Genomic DNA, 16108 nt, shown 5'->3' on the forward strand with positions numbered 1-16108 from the left:
CTTTATGCAGGTGGGATAGAGTGAAGCATTGAAGGATAAATAAGATTTCAAATGGTTAAAGAAGGCATAGGGGAGGTCAGCCTCATCTCATACCATGTTTCTTACATACCCTTTGCTCCAAACATATTCCCCTGTTTCCTCTACTCAATATTTGTGCTCAAACTAATTTTCTTCTTCTGTCAAGAGATTGTGTTTACAGAAGTCTGTTAAAGTTGGAAATGAATTGTTCAGCATGTCTTATTGTTTGTTTTGACTGATTAGGTTTCCAAAACCAAGAGTAGCATCTATTCGGTACCATAAAGACAATTTATAATTGTTTTGAAAAGCATAGTTTTTTGATGGTCCTTCAGATCACAAACGTTTTCGTGTATCTTTGGTGGGGAAGAGGAATTAGTAGAATTAGTAATGTATTTCTTTAAAAAAAACAAAAAAGAGGCAACACTTTTGTGAGAAGATGGAGTGAAGAATAGGGTTTGAATTTTTATTTTTATTATTATTTTTTTTTAAGTTCTTTTCCCCCCCCCCCCCCCTGAGGCTGGGGTTAAGTGACTTGCCCAGGGTCGCACAGCTAGGAAGTGTTAAGTGTCTGAGATCACATTTGAACTCGGGTCCTCATGAATTCAGGGCTGGTGCTCTATCCACTGCGCCACCTAGCTGCCCCCGGGTTTGAATTTTTAAAACAAATTTTTTTAATTGCTGGGGAAAAATAAATAATATCTTCTCTGTAAAATAATTCCAGAAGGATAGATCAATGCTAAATTAGTTGGGGGGAATAGAAGGGAGAAGAATGGGGGAAGACCTTTTATGTCAGAATAATAAGTGTGAGCTTTTTAAAAAAAATACTTATAGTTGTTTTTTTTTTTTAAATACATGCAAAGATAGCTTTCAATATTCACCCTTGCAAAACCTTGTGCTCCAATTTTTTCTCCCTCCCTCTTCCCCCTTCCCTAGAAGTAACCAATATAAGTTAAATATGTACAATTATTCTAAGCATAGTTCCATATTTATCATGCTGCACAAGAAAAATCACATCAAAATGGGAAAAATGAGAAGAAAAAAAATAAGCAAACAACAATAAAAAAAAAGAAAGTATTAAGTTGTGAGTGACATTCAGTCCTCATAGTCCACTCTCTGATGCAGATGTCTCTCTCCACAAGTCTATTAGAATTGGCCTGAATCACCTTATTGTTGAAAAGAGCCACGTTCATCACAGTTGATCCACATTCATCACAGTTGATCATCATATAATCTTGTTGCCGTGTACAATGATCTCCTAGTTCTGCTCATTTCACTTTACATCAGTTCATATAAGTCTCCTCAGGCCTCTCTGTATTCCTCCTGCTGGTTATTTCTTACAGAACAATAATATTCCATAATATTCATATACCATAACTTATTCTGCCATTTTCCAATTGGTGAACATCCACTCCATTTCTAGTTCTTTTCCTGCTACAAAATTTTTGCACATGTGAGTCCTTTTTTCTTTTTTATTTATTTGGGATACAGATCCAATAGAGACATTGCTGGATCAAAGGATAAGCCCTTTGGGCATAGTTCCAAATTGCTTTCCAGAATGGTTAGATAAATTCACTTTCTTGAATATCATTCTTTTAGATTCCACCAACAAAGCATGAATGTCCCAGTTTTCCCTCATCCCCTTGTGTGTAATAGAGAGAGAAGGTGAAGAACTTACAGGAATGTATGAATTCTTTTTTTGTATTTTATTTTCATTATTTCTGTGTTTCCCTATGACCTGTATAATATGTGCAGGCCCATATTTACTTGAGCCTTGGCTATAAATATATTTACTTAACCTGAGCTGATGACATTTATCAGTATTTGACATTTATCAATATTTAGTCTATTAGCTTAACCACTATCTGCTTGATTAAGCCTGAAGGCCTGATTTTCTGTTTCCTAGAAATCAGGTGATTTCAGGGAAACAGAAACCTTCCATTTCAATCTCTCTGAATAGCAACAACCAATTAGGTGCCTCCCCCTCCCCTTCTCAATGTTCTCTTACTTATGATGTAATCTCTTCTATAAAAGCTGTGTATCTTTACTACTTCTTTAGCCCTCCTACCCAAGCTTTCTCTTTCTTACCTAGTGATGGGACGGCTCACCCTCCGGAGGTTTTAATAAATAACTTTCTGCTTTCTATTTTGAGTGACCTCTGAGTGATCATTTTGGGTAAAGGTCTTCTACATCCCTCACACTCTCCAACATTTATCATTATCTTTTCCTGTCATTTTAGCCAATCTGAAAAATGTAAAGTGGTAACTCAGTTGTCTTAATTTGCATTTCTCTAATCAATAATGATTTAGAACATTTTTTCATATGACTAGAAATGGCTTTAATTTCTTCATCTGAAAATTGTTCACATTCTTTAAAATTTATCAATTGGAGAATAGTTTATATTCTTATAAATTTGAGTCAATTCTTTATATATTTTGGAAATGAGGGCCTTTATCAAAACTCTTAGATTAATCTTGGCTGTATTGGTTTTATTTACAAATCTTTTAAAATTTAATATGATCAAAATTATTCATTTTGTAATGTTCTCTAGTTCTTCTTTGGCCATAAATTCCTTTCTTCTCCACAGATCTATTCTCTTAATTTGCTTATAGTATTACCCTTTATATCTAAATCACGAACCCATTTTGATCTTATTTTGGTATAGGGTGTTAAGTACTGGTCAATGTCTAGTTTCTGTCATACTATTTTTCAAAGTTTCCCAGAAATTTTTATCAAAGGAAATTTTTGTTCTTATCCCAGAAACTGGAATCTTTGGGTTTATCAGTCACTAGATAACTATAGTCATAGACTATTTTGTCCTGTGAACCTAATCTATTCCACTGATCCACTATTCTATTTATTAGCCAGTACCAAATGATTTCGATGACTACTGCTTTCTAATATAGTTTTAGATCTGGTAGAGTTAGGCTACTTTTTTTTTTTTTTCATTAATTACCTTGAAATTCTTAACCTTTTGTTCTTCCAGATGAATTTAATAAAATTTTTTTTTCTAGCTCTGTGAAGTAACTTCTTGGCAGTTTGATGGTGTGGCATAGCTTTATTGGGTAGGTAGGCAATAGTGAGCCAGTGAATGTTTTTAAAAAGAGTGAGAGTAACATTCAAAACAAGGTACCAGAAAGATCAACCTGTCCTTATCTACATGAAATTATTCCTATTGTCCACCAGAGCTGGAAGTGATCTCTTTTTCCCTCCTTCCTTCCTTCCTTCCTTCCTTCCTTCCTTCCTTCCTTCCTTCCTTCCTTCCTTCCTTTCTTCCTTCCTTTCTTCTTTCCTTCCTTCCTTCCTTTTTTCTTCTCTTTTTTCTCTTTCTTTCAAACTTCTATAGAACTTTTTTTGGTACCATTCTTGATTCCTATTACTAATTGCTTCATTTTTGCTATTTGCATGGATGTCTTATCATTCCTATTTCCTTGATGACAGAAACTAGGACATGTACATTCTTGTATGCCCCAAATTGCCCAGGACAGTCCCTACCTCAAGAAGTTTACGATGTAACAAAAGTGGGAAGAGAAGGGACTACATGCAAACAAATATTTACAAAGCAAACTATATATAGAATAAATCAGAAATAATCATGAAAAAACACTGGAGTTAAAGGATTGGGGAAGGCTCCTTGTAGAAGGTGGGATTATATAAGGAAACCAGGGAGTCAGCTGTCTTGGTGACTGAATGGAAGACAAATTGACTTGGTGGGCAAGCAGACCCACCAACAGGCTCTGCAGTAATCAAGGTGTGAAGTGATGAAGATCTGCCCTACAAAAAAGCTTTGCATGTGGGCCTGGTGATGGATTGTAACCAAAGAGACTATTCATCAGAAAGTTGGCCACAAGGTGATTAATTTATTGGTCATTGTAACTAATGAAGGCCATTTACTAAGGTAGGAAAGGGTTGTGATTTGCACTATTAAAAGAGGAACCCAGTGAAAGAATAATGAAGCTGAAGCACTAAACAAGAAATATTTAAAAATATTGTAGGAGGTATTGAGAATACAAAGAAGAAAAAACTCACATAGTCGCAGCTCTCAATAAACTTTTAATGGAATGAAATATTCAGGTAGTCAACAAGCATGTAAGTACAAGCTTACTATGTGTCAGGCACTGTACTAAGCCTTGGCAATAAGAGGCCTCAGAACTTCAAGGAGCTTATGTTCTTTTTAAAAAAACCTTTTAAAAAATTTTTTTTCTGGTTATACATGTACATTAATTAAAAAAAATACACATTTCTTTATGAGTCATGTTGGTAGAGAAAAATCAGAATAAAAGGAAAAACCCACGAGAAAAAAAAAAGTGAACAAAGGATGTGTTGATTTACATTGTCTCCCTAGTTCTCTGATCATAGGGATCAGAGAAAAGTGGCACCTGAATTGATTGGAAAGTAGAGAGACTTTCAACAAGCTAGGAGGAAAATTTATTGCAGGGATTGGAGAAGGGTTTTGCAAATGCATGAAAGTAGTGGACAAAAAGGCTATATTGGGAAAACAGAACCACAGATTTTTCTGAATTAGAACTTATTTGGTCCAATCTATACAAGAACATCCCAATGAATGTTCATCAACCATTGTTATGGGCCAGAACTTGAAAAAAGGTGCTAAGTGGAATTGAATTAAATCTTGTTTAGAATTGATTTAATTCTACAACAAATAATGGTTTCCTAGTGATATAATGACTGATGTATACTCAGTGTGGAGCATATAAGGAGGAGCTGTCAAGGCCAGAAACGACAGGTGCACTAGTAGCTTTCTGAGGCTGAGACAGATTCATTCCATTGTCCACCTTTATTGTGGCTGGAGGCTCAAGCACAAATCTTTGGAAGTTGAGGAGATTCAGAAGCCAGAGAAAACAGGCCTCTCAGAACCAAGGAGAGAGACAGGCCTCCAGAAAAACTAGCCGAGCCCCAAGTGAAGGAGACAAGACTTTGAAGGAGACAATAAAGGATTTGGACTTTAATCCCTGGCTGCACTTGTGGTGATTACTGGCTGCCTCCAGAAGCTCCCCAAGAAATCAGCTCCTAGAGAACAATATATTTTAGAGAAGAATATTACAAACAATTATCTAAAAACTTCTCAGTGAGGGTGAACCTACCCTCAATTGAGGGTATCCCTCTTTGGGATAACTTCAATGCTCCATTTTAGTCAGACTAGGTCTGCTTCCCACAGTCACTGATAAACTGGAGCATCTCCAGAGGAAGAAAACAAGAATGACAGAGGCCCTTTACTTTGTTATGAGGATAGGTTGAAGAAACTTCTGAGGTTAGAGCTTGGAGAATTCAATGTCTTGGCTATTCATGACATCTCATTTCAAATTTGTGAATGGTCATCATGGGGGAGAGAGGGAGAATGGGGAGAGGGAACAAATATTTATTAAGTATCTACTATGAGTGAGATATTGAGTCAAATGCTTTAAAAATATTATTTCATTTGATAGACAGTTCAGAGAGTCTGATCCTGTTCTGTGTGACCACAGAGGCAGAAAATATATAGTCAGATTTTGTTGGAAGGTAGATGGCGTGGCAGAGTAATATGAAATAAGATTGAAGAAGGGGAATTTTTAGATAGATTGTGGAGAGCCTTGAATGTCTGTACTTTATCCCAGGCACTGAAAGTTTTTATTCAGGGAATGATATGATCTAGCATAATTACTTTGGCAGCTTGTGTGAAGAAGGGATTGGAGAGGGGAGAGACCAGAGAAGAGAAAATCACTTAGGAGATGATCACAATAGTGTAGGGAAAAGGTAACTAGAATTCAAACTAGGATGGTGGCAGCAGAAATTGCCTGCAAAAAAAATTGCAAGCAATCAATCAACAAGCACTTATTGAGTACCTACTATATACTATACATAAGGGACACAACTACCAAGAATTAAATTATACCAGGGTCAGCTAGGTGGTGAGGTGGGTTCAAATCAGGCCCCAAACATTTATTAGCAATTCACTTAAACCCCAATTGCTTCCCCTCATGCCAAAAAAATTTAATCATGTCTACCAAAAAAGACCTTATATTTTAATGGGGGAGGGAAATGGCAGAATATGAATGCAAAGAAATAATTGATAGGACTGAGCAAATAATAGGTTAAAAATATTACTACTTCTATATTTTTTTAGGCCAGAAATAATTTTGTATTGCCAGAAATCTGCCAGAAATAATTTTCTCTATCCATATATAATAGAAATAATTCAACCTCTATGCATGCCATTTTTAATGTGGAGAGAAAGCTTTCTAGAGTGGTAGAGTCCTCCACGCATGTTGTCCAACATGACTTTGTGCCCCAAATCAATTTTAAATAACATGTTTAGAGGAATTCCAAGGAAGAAAAGCAAGATTTGTAACTATATAGTTCTGGGTTAATATTCAGAATTGTTAAATTACAGGATCATTCCCCTCATTCCTACAGTAAACCAATGGACCACTTCTCTGCTGTATCTAATCCTACTTTTATTACAAATCTTTTTCAAAGGTAAGAGATAGGTCTTTTAATCACTTCAGGTTGATGAGAATTTCTTTAAACACTTTTATTTGGGTAAGAAAAGCCTTTTTGTCCTCAATCTACTTACTTTTCTTAGGGGCTTTTCCAAGGATGTTAGAAAGTTAGATCAAACAAGCAAATATTTATTGAACTCTTAAGTCTTCTAGATATTATGCTAAGTGATGGTAATACAAATACAAGAAATTTTTATTCTAATGGGTAAGAAGGGAGCTAGCTGAAAGCAGTGAGGGAGGGAAGTGGTGAAGATATCCAATGATGACTTTGTAGATTAAAGTCCTGTGAAGATGAGTCAGTAGCACAACTTGTACAGAAATGAATTCATGGTGGTTTGGGCCCCCTGCTCTCACTGGGAAAACCAGTTAGTTACAAAAAGAGAACAATGGGATGGATGGTACTTCCAGTGTGAATAATCCCAGAGTCCTGATTCCAGAGTAAATTGAGTTTCCAGAATGAAAAGATTTTTGATTACATGATAAAGAAGGTCCTGGGGAAACGAGACATAGCAGTTTAGCAGTTTAGTCTGGAGAAAAATGAGATTTAAAAGAAAATAAGATCTCTTAATATTTTTTTAAAGAGAAATCAAAAAGGACTCTTTTATACAAGATTTCTTCATATTGCATATAAGGCTGAGGAAGAAGAAATAGCCAAAGATGACTCTGAAGTCTTGACCTTTGGTGACCAATAGAATGATAGGAACATCAATAAAAAAACGGGGAAGTTAGAAGGGCAACCAAATCTTTTTGAAGAAAGACTTGAAATGAAAAATACAGTAAATATTTTCAGTTTGCAAGATGCTTCTTTGGATAGCGTTTGGATGGAAAACTCTTTTCTCCCCCTCACTGTTTTAGGAAGCTTGTGGTCCAAATACCTAATAAGCATATGCTTTTATTTAGAAATTTCTTGATGAAAAGACACTAGTCTATTAGAAAGGACCATTTTGTTGTATGCAAGGTGATGGCTCCATCTACTGGTGCTTTCTCACTTGAGCAAAGCTGCTCACCTATCCCATCTCAACAATATTTTTTGTTCTGTAATGCATTTGTTGTTTAGTTGTTTCAGTCTTGTCAGATTCTTCTTGTCATGGGATCATGTCAACAAAAACAAGAAAAATAATATTTAATATGATTTTCTTGGTTCTTTTAAATTTACATTACATTATTTCATAAAATTCTTCCCATGCTCTCTGTAGTTATTATGTTCATCATTTCTGGCACAACAACACATTCATATAAACAGAACTTGCTTAGCCATACCTTCATTCAATAGATATCTATCTCTCCTTTATTACTATAAAAAGAACTCTTCTACTTTTTTCTCAGATAGAAAGCCTTTCATATTTCTTAATAAATTAGCAGCTGAAAATAGGAATGAATGGTTCTCAAAAGAAAAAAATTGCAAATTATTAACAACCATATAAAAGAATCCTGCAAATAACTATGAAGAGAAATACAAATCAAAGTAACTCCAAGGTTTTACCTCATGCTAATCAAATTGTCAAAGAAGATAGAGGGTTGGAATAGTCAATTTTGGAGGAATTGTAGAAAGATGAGCATATTGTATGAGTGTGAGTGGAGCTGTGAATCAGCTCAATCACTTTGGAAAGTGATTTATAGTTTTATGAAGAAATAACCAATCTATCCATGCCTTTTAACTCAAAAATTCCACAGCTAATAATCTACCTCTAAGAAGGTCATAACCTGTTTTTTTTTAAATGAAACCATACTCATTTTTAGTCATTATTGCTCAGATGCCATTCCTTCAATAATCCCTCAAATTATTTGTGACTATTCTTTAAGATTTCAGAGTTGCCTGTAAGAAATGACCAGCAGGAGGAATACAGAGAGGCTTGGAGAGACTTACATCAACTGATGCTGAGTGAAATGAACAGAACCAGAAGATCTCTGTACACTTCAATGTTGTATGAAGATGTATTCTGATGGAAGTGGAAATCTTCAACATAAAGAGGATCCAACTCACTTCCAGATGATCAATGATGGACAGAAACAACTACACCCAGAGAAGGAACACTGGGAAGTGAATGTAAATTGTTAGCACTACTGTCTATCTACCCAGGTTACTTATACCTTCGGAAGCTAATAATTAATGTGCAACAAGAAAATTGGATTTACACACATATATTGTATCTAGGTTATATTGTAACACATGTAAAATGTATGGGATTGCCTGTCATCGGGGGGAGGGAATGTAGGGAGGGGGGGATAATTTGGAAAAATGAATACAAGGGATAATATTATAAAAAAATTACTCATGCATATATACTGTGGAAAAATTCTAAATAAAAAAAATAAATAAGATTTCAGAGTTGCAGAATAGTTGACAATCTGCATTACTACAGGAAATTACCTCCCCAAGAGTTTTCTGCTTTTACCACTGAAGTTATAGGTCCTTTTTAACAATATGTTCTTGACATGAATGGATGCAAAGTGAAGCAAGTACACCCAAGAAGACACAAAATTATACATATTGACTGCAATAATGTAAATGGAAAGAACAAAAAAATTGAAACCAAATGCTTAGAATTATATTATTATTAAGATTGACCACCAAACAAAGAAATTTGAGAAGGCACCTCACATTGCTTTTTTACAAAAGTGGGGATGTAGTTGTGAGAATATGAGATGTATTGGCATACTTTTTGATATGTTGATTAATTTTGCTAAAAATAATTGTTCTTTCATAAAAATTATTTAATATATTATACCTTCGGAATCTAATACTTAATGTGCAACAAGAAAATGGTATTTACACACATATATTGTATCTAGGTTATATTGTAAGACATGTAAAATGTATGGGATTGCCTGCCATCAGGGGGAGGGAGTGGAGGGAGGGAGGGGATAATTTGGAAAAATGAATGCAAGAGATAATGTTATAAAAAAAATTACTCATGCATATATAATGCCAAAAAATTTTATAAATAAAATTTTAAAAAAATTATTTAATATAAAGGATAGATCTATGGGAAGGAGAGGGAGTAGGACACATCGGAAAATGTAGGGGATACAAAAACAAATTAGTCTATAAGACTCTTTGGTTGAAAAAATTAATTATGCATATGTAAATATAATTATACTTTATGCATAATTATACAGATCCCTTAATGAGCCTATGTGAAGGTAATTGGGCTGGTCCTGGTAAGTATACTTTTGATCACTGGGCCCATGATTCCCTCTTTGTGTTGGTAAAAATACCCAGCAAGAACTAAGAGTCATCTTGACTCTAGAAGGAAGCTCCCAAGTAGGATTCTGGTGGGAGTTAATGGTTACCATCAATATTAATAATCCAGTTAACCTGGAAGTAAGAATGAATTCAGGACCTAACCTATAAAATTATTCTTTTTTCTGCTTCAGTTGCTATGTTAGGAAATGAAAGGTCACTGAATCAGGGAAATTCATTGCCAGGTTGTCAGGTTGTCTGGAAACATGGATGTCAGGATCTAGGGTGAAGCAGATTGGGCAAATAAACAGAGTGAAAAACACAGAAACCTAGACAAGGAACATAGGACATCAAATAAAAGAATTGAAGGTCTAAAAAAGCCATCAGATTTCCCTTGACACTTGTGTTTGTATCAAAGGTCCTAACTTTTAAAACAAACAAAACAAAAACAACCCCAGACCAAAATCTTTGTAAACTTTTATTTTGAATTTAAAATACCAAAAAACAAAACAAAACAAAACAAAAAATTCCATGTATATAGAACATCACAAAAAAATAATTTTATTTGAAATCATGAATCGCCATTTCCTATGGCTTGTTTTTTTAAAAACAATTTATAACAAATTTAATGCAATGCTTTATAATTTAAAAATTTATGAATTCATTTGATATGCATTTATAGTCTGTTCTTCCTGCTACTTTCCCCACTAAACCTAAAGAAAAAAAAAAAGGATGGAAGGAACAAAAGCAGGAAGTCAAGAAAGAAAGAAAGGGAGGGAAGAAGAAAGAGAGGAAGAAAGAAAGATACATAGTTCAGATAGGTAAGATGGGTAAGTGGTACAGTTGATAAAGAGCCAGACTGGAATCAGGAAGATGTGAGTTCAAATCATGCTTCAAACACTTTCTAGTAACATGATTCTGAGCAAGTCACTTTACTTCTGTCAGTCTTGATTTCCTTAACTGTAAAATGGGGATAATACTGGTACCTACCTCCCAGAGGATTAATGAGATATTTGTAAAATACTTAATACAAAGCCTGGCACATAGTAGACACTTAATAAGTGCTTCCTTCCTTCCTTCCTTCAGTAAAACACATTCCTCTCTTTATTTTAAGTTCCTCAGCTCTCTGGTAAGTGGCACCTTGCAGTATTTCCAAGACGATCTGTGCTTTCTTCTAAATTTCTTTCTATTCTTTTTTTAAATTAAAAATTTTAGTGGCCGACCCCATTTGAAAAAGACTCTATTGTTAACTGCTCTTCTCCTTTCAACCTCTAATCCTAATTTTAAAAAGAAAGAGGAAAGAAAAATAAATAAATAAATATAGTCTAGCAAGATGAATCCATATAATGGCTATCTTTAAAAATGCATGTCTGTTTTCGCATCCTCAGTGCATGATTTCTCTGTTAGGAAGTAGCCAAAATGTTTCATCATAGGTCCTCTGAAGACAATAGTTATTGCATTGAACAAAGTTCTTAAGTATTTCTAAATAGTTTTTTTCTTTTATAGTGTTGCTTCTTAGATTCACACTATCAATTCATACTCCCCGGGATTCTTTGACATAATCTCTTTTTATCATTTCTTAAGGCACAATAACACAACACTACATTAATATATTGCCATTTGCTCATTAATTCCACAATTGATAGTCTGGTCCCTTCCCACTCTTCTCTCCCTTCTTTTCCCCTTCATTTCTTCCCCTTCATTCCCACTCTACTCTATTCTCTTGTAAAGGGCTAGAACTGAGCAATACACTTTGACCTGGAAATTTTAGTTTTGGGCTATGATTTGATGGGAAGTTTTTCTTTTCTTTTTTTCAGAAGGCTCTTGGTGGATATTATCTATTTTTAACTTTGCCCTCTGATTCTAAGAACTGGTCAGTTTTCATTTATGATTTCTTGCAATAGAATATCAGGTTTTGATATTGCTGTTTTGTAATATGACTTCAGGGAGTAATGTTTCTTGGGTTTTTTTTTAATTGTCTTTTCCCCTCCCTCAATTGAACAATAAAAACAAGAACAACAAAAACTTTCACCAAAAAAGTCCAGCAAGCAAATTTTCACATTAGCTACTTTAAATATATGTGTTTCATTCTGTATTTTAAGTACATCAGGTAGGAGGTGGGTGATATGATTCATCTTCATTCATCTGGATTTATGGTTTATTATTGCATTAATCAGAGTTTTAAAGTCTTTCAAAGTTGTTTTTCTCTATGTTGTTGTCATACTGTAAAATGTTCGTCTAGTTCTGCTCACATGATAGCACATCAACTCATAGAGGTCCTCTCAGTTTCTTTATAAATTGTCCATTATGTTATTTCTTGTGACACAATAATATTTATATAACAAGAAATTGAGGGAATAAATATAGGTGAAAAAGAATCAAAATTATTAGTTGTGCACATGATATGTTGGTGTAGTTAAAGAAACTTAGAGAATTAACTAAAAATTAATTGAAACAATTAATAATGATGGCAGAGCTGTAGGATGCAAAACAAGTCTACACAAATTATCAGTGTTTCTATATAATACCTCTTTTTTGAGGCGATCAGGGTCACACAGCTAATAATAAGTGTTCACTATGTCACCAAGCTGCCCTAGTTCTATATGACAACAATAAAATCTGTCAGGAAGAGACAGAAGAGAAATTCCATTTAACTAAAGTAGAGAATATGTAAAATACTTGAATCTTCTTTTCAAAAATACTCTCAAGAAATATATAAATACAACTTTTTACAGAAATGTCAGACAAATAATTGGAAAGATTAATTATTCATGAATAGCATGAGTCAATATAATAAAAATGATAATACTACTTAAATTAATGTACTTATTTAATACCGTAACAATAAAACTACAAAAAGTTTAGTTTGTAAAACTAGAAAAATAATAACAAAATTCATATAGAAGCAAAAATAGGTCAAGAACATCAAGGGAAATAATGAAAAAAGTGAGAATGAACAGGGTCTCATAGTACTAGTTCTCTATACTACAAAATAATTCTCAAAACAAAGTGGTACTAGTTTAAAAATAGAAATCAATCAGTGGAACAGGTTAGGTACACAACATGCAGAGGCAAATGAACTTGATAACTTAGTAACTGATAAGTTCAAAGACCCTAGCAATGGATAAGGACTCATTATTTGATAAGCACTGAGAAAATTTGACAGCATTATGGAATAAATTACATTTAGACCAAAACCTCACACCTTATGCCAAGAAAAGCTGCAAATGGATACATGACCTAGATTTTAAAATCCACTTCATAAATAAATTAGAGAAACATGGAAAAAATTACTATCAAATCTATGGGAAGAGGAAAAGTTCAGGATGAAACAAGGGATAGAGAAGATCATAGAATATTATATGAAAGATTTAGTTTGAATAAAACTAAAAGCTTTTGCACAAACCTATCCAATAAAATCTAAGTTTATAGGGAAACAATTAACTGGGGAAAATCCTTGTGGCAAGTTTCCCAGATAAAGAGAATCTTTTTCACAAAATTTCTCATTTCCAAAGAGAGACAAAAAATTGATTCAAATTTATAAGGCTAACAGTCATTCCCTGATTGATAAATGGCCTTAAAATATGAACAGGTAGTTCTCAAGGGAAGAAACCCAGACTTTAAGACATATAGAAAATATGCTCTAAATCTCTAATAATTAGAGAAATAAAATTAAAGCAATTTTGGGGTTTCATTGCAGACTTCTCAGATTGGTAAAAATGATCAAAAAAACAAAATGACAAATGTTGGAAGGGAGGTGGGAAAGCAGGCACATTAATGTATTATTAATGGAGCTGTGAATAGGTTCAACAATTCTGGAAAACAATTTGGAATTTCAGGTAAAAAGTTATGAAACAGCACATGGCTTTTAACCCAGCTATTCCACTGATAAATCTACATCCCAAAGAAATCAAAGAGAGAGGAAAAGTATATATATTATATATATATAAGCATATATATATATTATATATATATTTTAAATACCATTTATAGCAGTTCTATTTATGGTGGCAAGAAACTGGACATGAGTTGTAGTGGGCTGGCTCAATAGATAGAGAACCAGTCCTAGAGTCAGGAGACCTCAAATACTTACTAGCTGTGTTACCCTGGCAAGTCACAACTCCAGTTGCCTCAAAAAACAAAACTAAACAAAAAACAAAAATCCCACCAACCAAAACAAAATAAAAAGGAATTGGAAATCATGGGAATATCCATTAATTGGGAAACGAATGAACAAATTATGAAAATGTAATGGAATAGTATTGTGTTCCATAACACAAAACAAGGAAAAACACATTTATGAACTGATAGAAGAGAATATTTTGTATACTATAACATCAGTATTATAAAAATGGATAATTTGGGGAACAAAGAAGGACAGATTTGTAAACTGATTAGGAATAAAGTGAGCAAAACTAAAGAATAATTTCCAACAATAATAACACAGAAAAGCTATAAAAACAACCAATCATCTATGATTGTAGAGGTTGGATAATGAAACGTGCTATCTACTTCCTGGCAGACAGGTAATGGATGATTTCAGGATAAAGAATAAAACTGTTTTTGGGGGGACATACCCAATGAAAGAATTTATTTTGCTTGACTATGCAAATTGAAAAAAAAGTGTTTTTTAATGCCATGGGAATGGGTGGGAAAGAAAATAGATTTCTATTCATTAAAGAAATATTTTAAAACATTCATATATCAGTCCTTCCCAGTAGGGAGATACCCTCTTAGTTCCAGTTTGGGGATATTACAGAAAGAAAAATTATAAATATTTTTTACGCATGGATCCTTTTCCTCAACTTCTTGCTATGTTGCTATATTCCTTACTATTAAGGAACTATTTATTTCTATAGTTTACAAAGTTTTTAATAGAAATAGTTGTATTTTGTCAAAGACTTTTCCAGTATCTATTCTATTGCTATAATCATTTAGTTTTTATTATGTTACTAATATGATTTATTACATTTATAATCTTATATTGAACCAACACTGTATTCCTATATAAATCTAAACTGGTCATAGTTTATAATCTTTTTAATAGTGGTTTTAGCCTATTTGTCTATTAGGATTGCTTTCGATCACTGAACTGCTTAGAAGAACCAAGTGGATCATTGAACATTCTTGCTGTTACTGTATACAATGTATTCCTGGTTCTGCTTGTTTGGCTCAGCATCAGTTCTTTTTCTTTTTTTTTATATATAGCTTTTTATTTACCAGATATATGCATGGGTAATTTTTCAGCATTGACAATGGCAAAACCTTTTGTTCCAAATTTTCCCATCCTTTCCCCCCACTCCTTCCCCCAGATGGCAGATTGACGTATACATGTTAAACATATTAAAGTATATATATGTTAAATACAATGTATGTATATATGTCCAAACAGTTATTTTGCTGTACAAAAATAATCAGACTTTGAAATAGTGTACAATTAGCCTGTGAAGGAAATAAAAAATGCAGGCAGAAAAAAATAGGGCTATTGGGAATTCTATGAAGTGGTTCATAATCATCTCTCAGAGTTCTTTCGCTGAGTGTAGCTGGTTCAGTTGATTATTGCTCTATTGGAGTTGATTTGGTTCATTTCATTGTTGAAGAGGGCCACGTCCATCAGAATTGATCATCATATAATATTGTTGTTGAAGTATATAATAATCTCCTGGTCCTGCTCATTTCACTCAGCATCAGTTCATGTAAGTCTCTCCAGGCCTTTCTGAAATCATCCTGTTGGCCATTTCTAACAGAACAATAATATTCCATAATATTCATATACCACAATTTATTCAGCCATTCTCCAATTGATGGGCATCCACTCAATTTCCAGTTTCTGGTCACAAACATTTTGGCACATACAGGTCCCTTTTCCTCCTTTAAGATCTCTTTGGGATATAAGCCCAGTAGAAACACTGCTGGGTCAAAGGATATGCACAGTTTGATAACTTTTTTAGCATAGTTACAAAGCATCAGTTTTTGTAAATCTTTCCAGACCTTTCTAAAATTAACTTATAGAGCAATAATATTACATTACCTTCACATACCACAATTTATTTAGCCATTCCCCAAATGATGAGCATCTACTCATTTTCCAATTCTTTGCTACCACAAAAAGAGCTGTTACACAAATTTTTGCACATGTGGGTCCTGTTTCCTCCTTTATGATTTCCTTGGGATATAGACTCAGTAATGGCATTGCTGGGTCAAAGGGTATGTACAATTTGACAGGTTCTAGAATGGTTGGATCATTTCACAACTCCATTAACAATGTATTAGTGTCCCAATTTTCCCACATCCCCTCCACCATTTATCATTATCTTTTCCTTTCATCTTATCAATCTGAGAAGTATGAGGTAGTACCTTAAAGTTATTTTAATTTGCATTTCTCTAATCAATAGTGATTTAGATAATTTTT

The sequence above is a fragment of the Sminthopsis crassicaudata genome, chromosome 2 (assembly GCF_048593235.1).
Source record: "Sminthopsis crassicaudata isolate SCR6 chromosome 2, ASM4859323v1, whole genome shotgun sequence".
Lineage (NCBI taxonomy): Eukaryota > Metazoa > Chordata > Mammalia > Dasyuromorphia > Dasyuridae > Sminthopsis > Sminthopsis crassicaudata.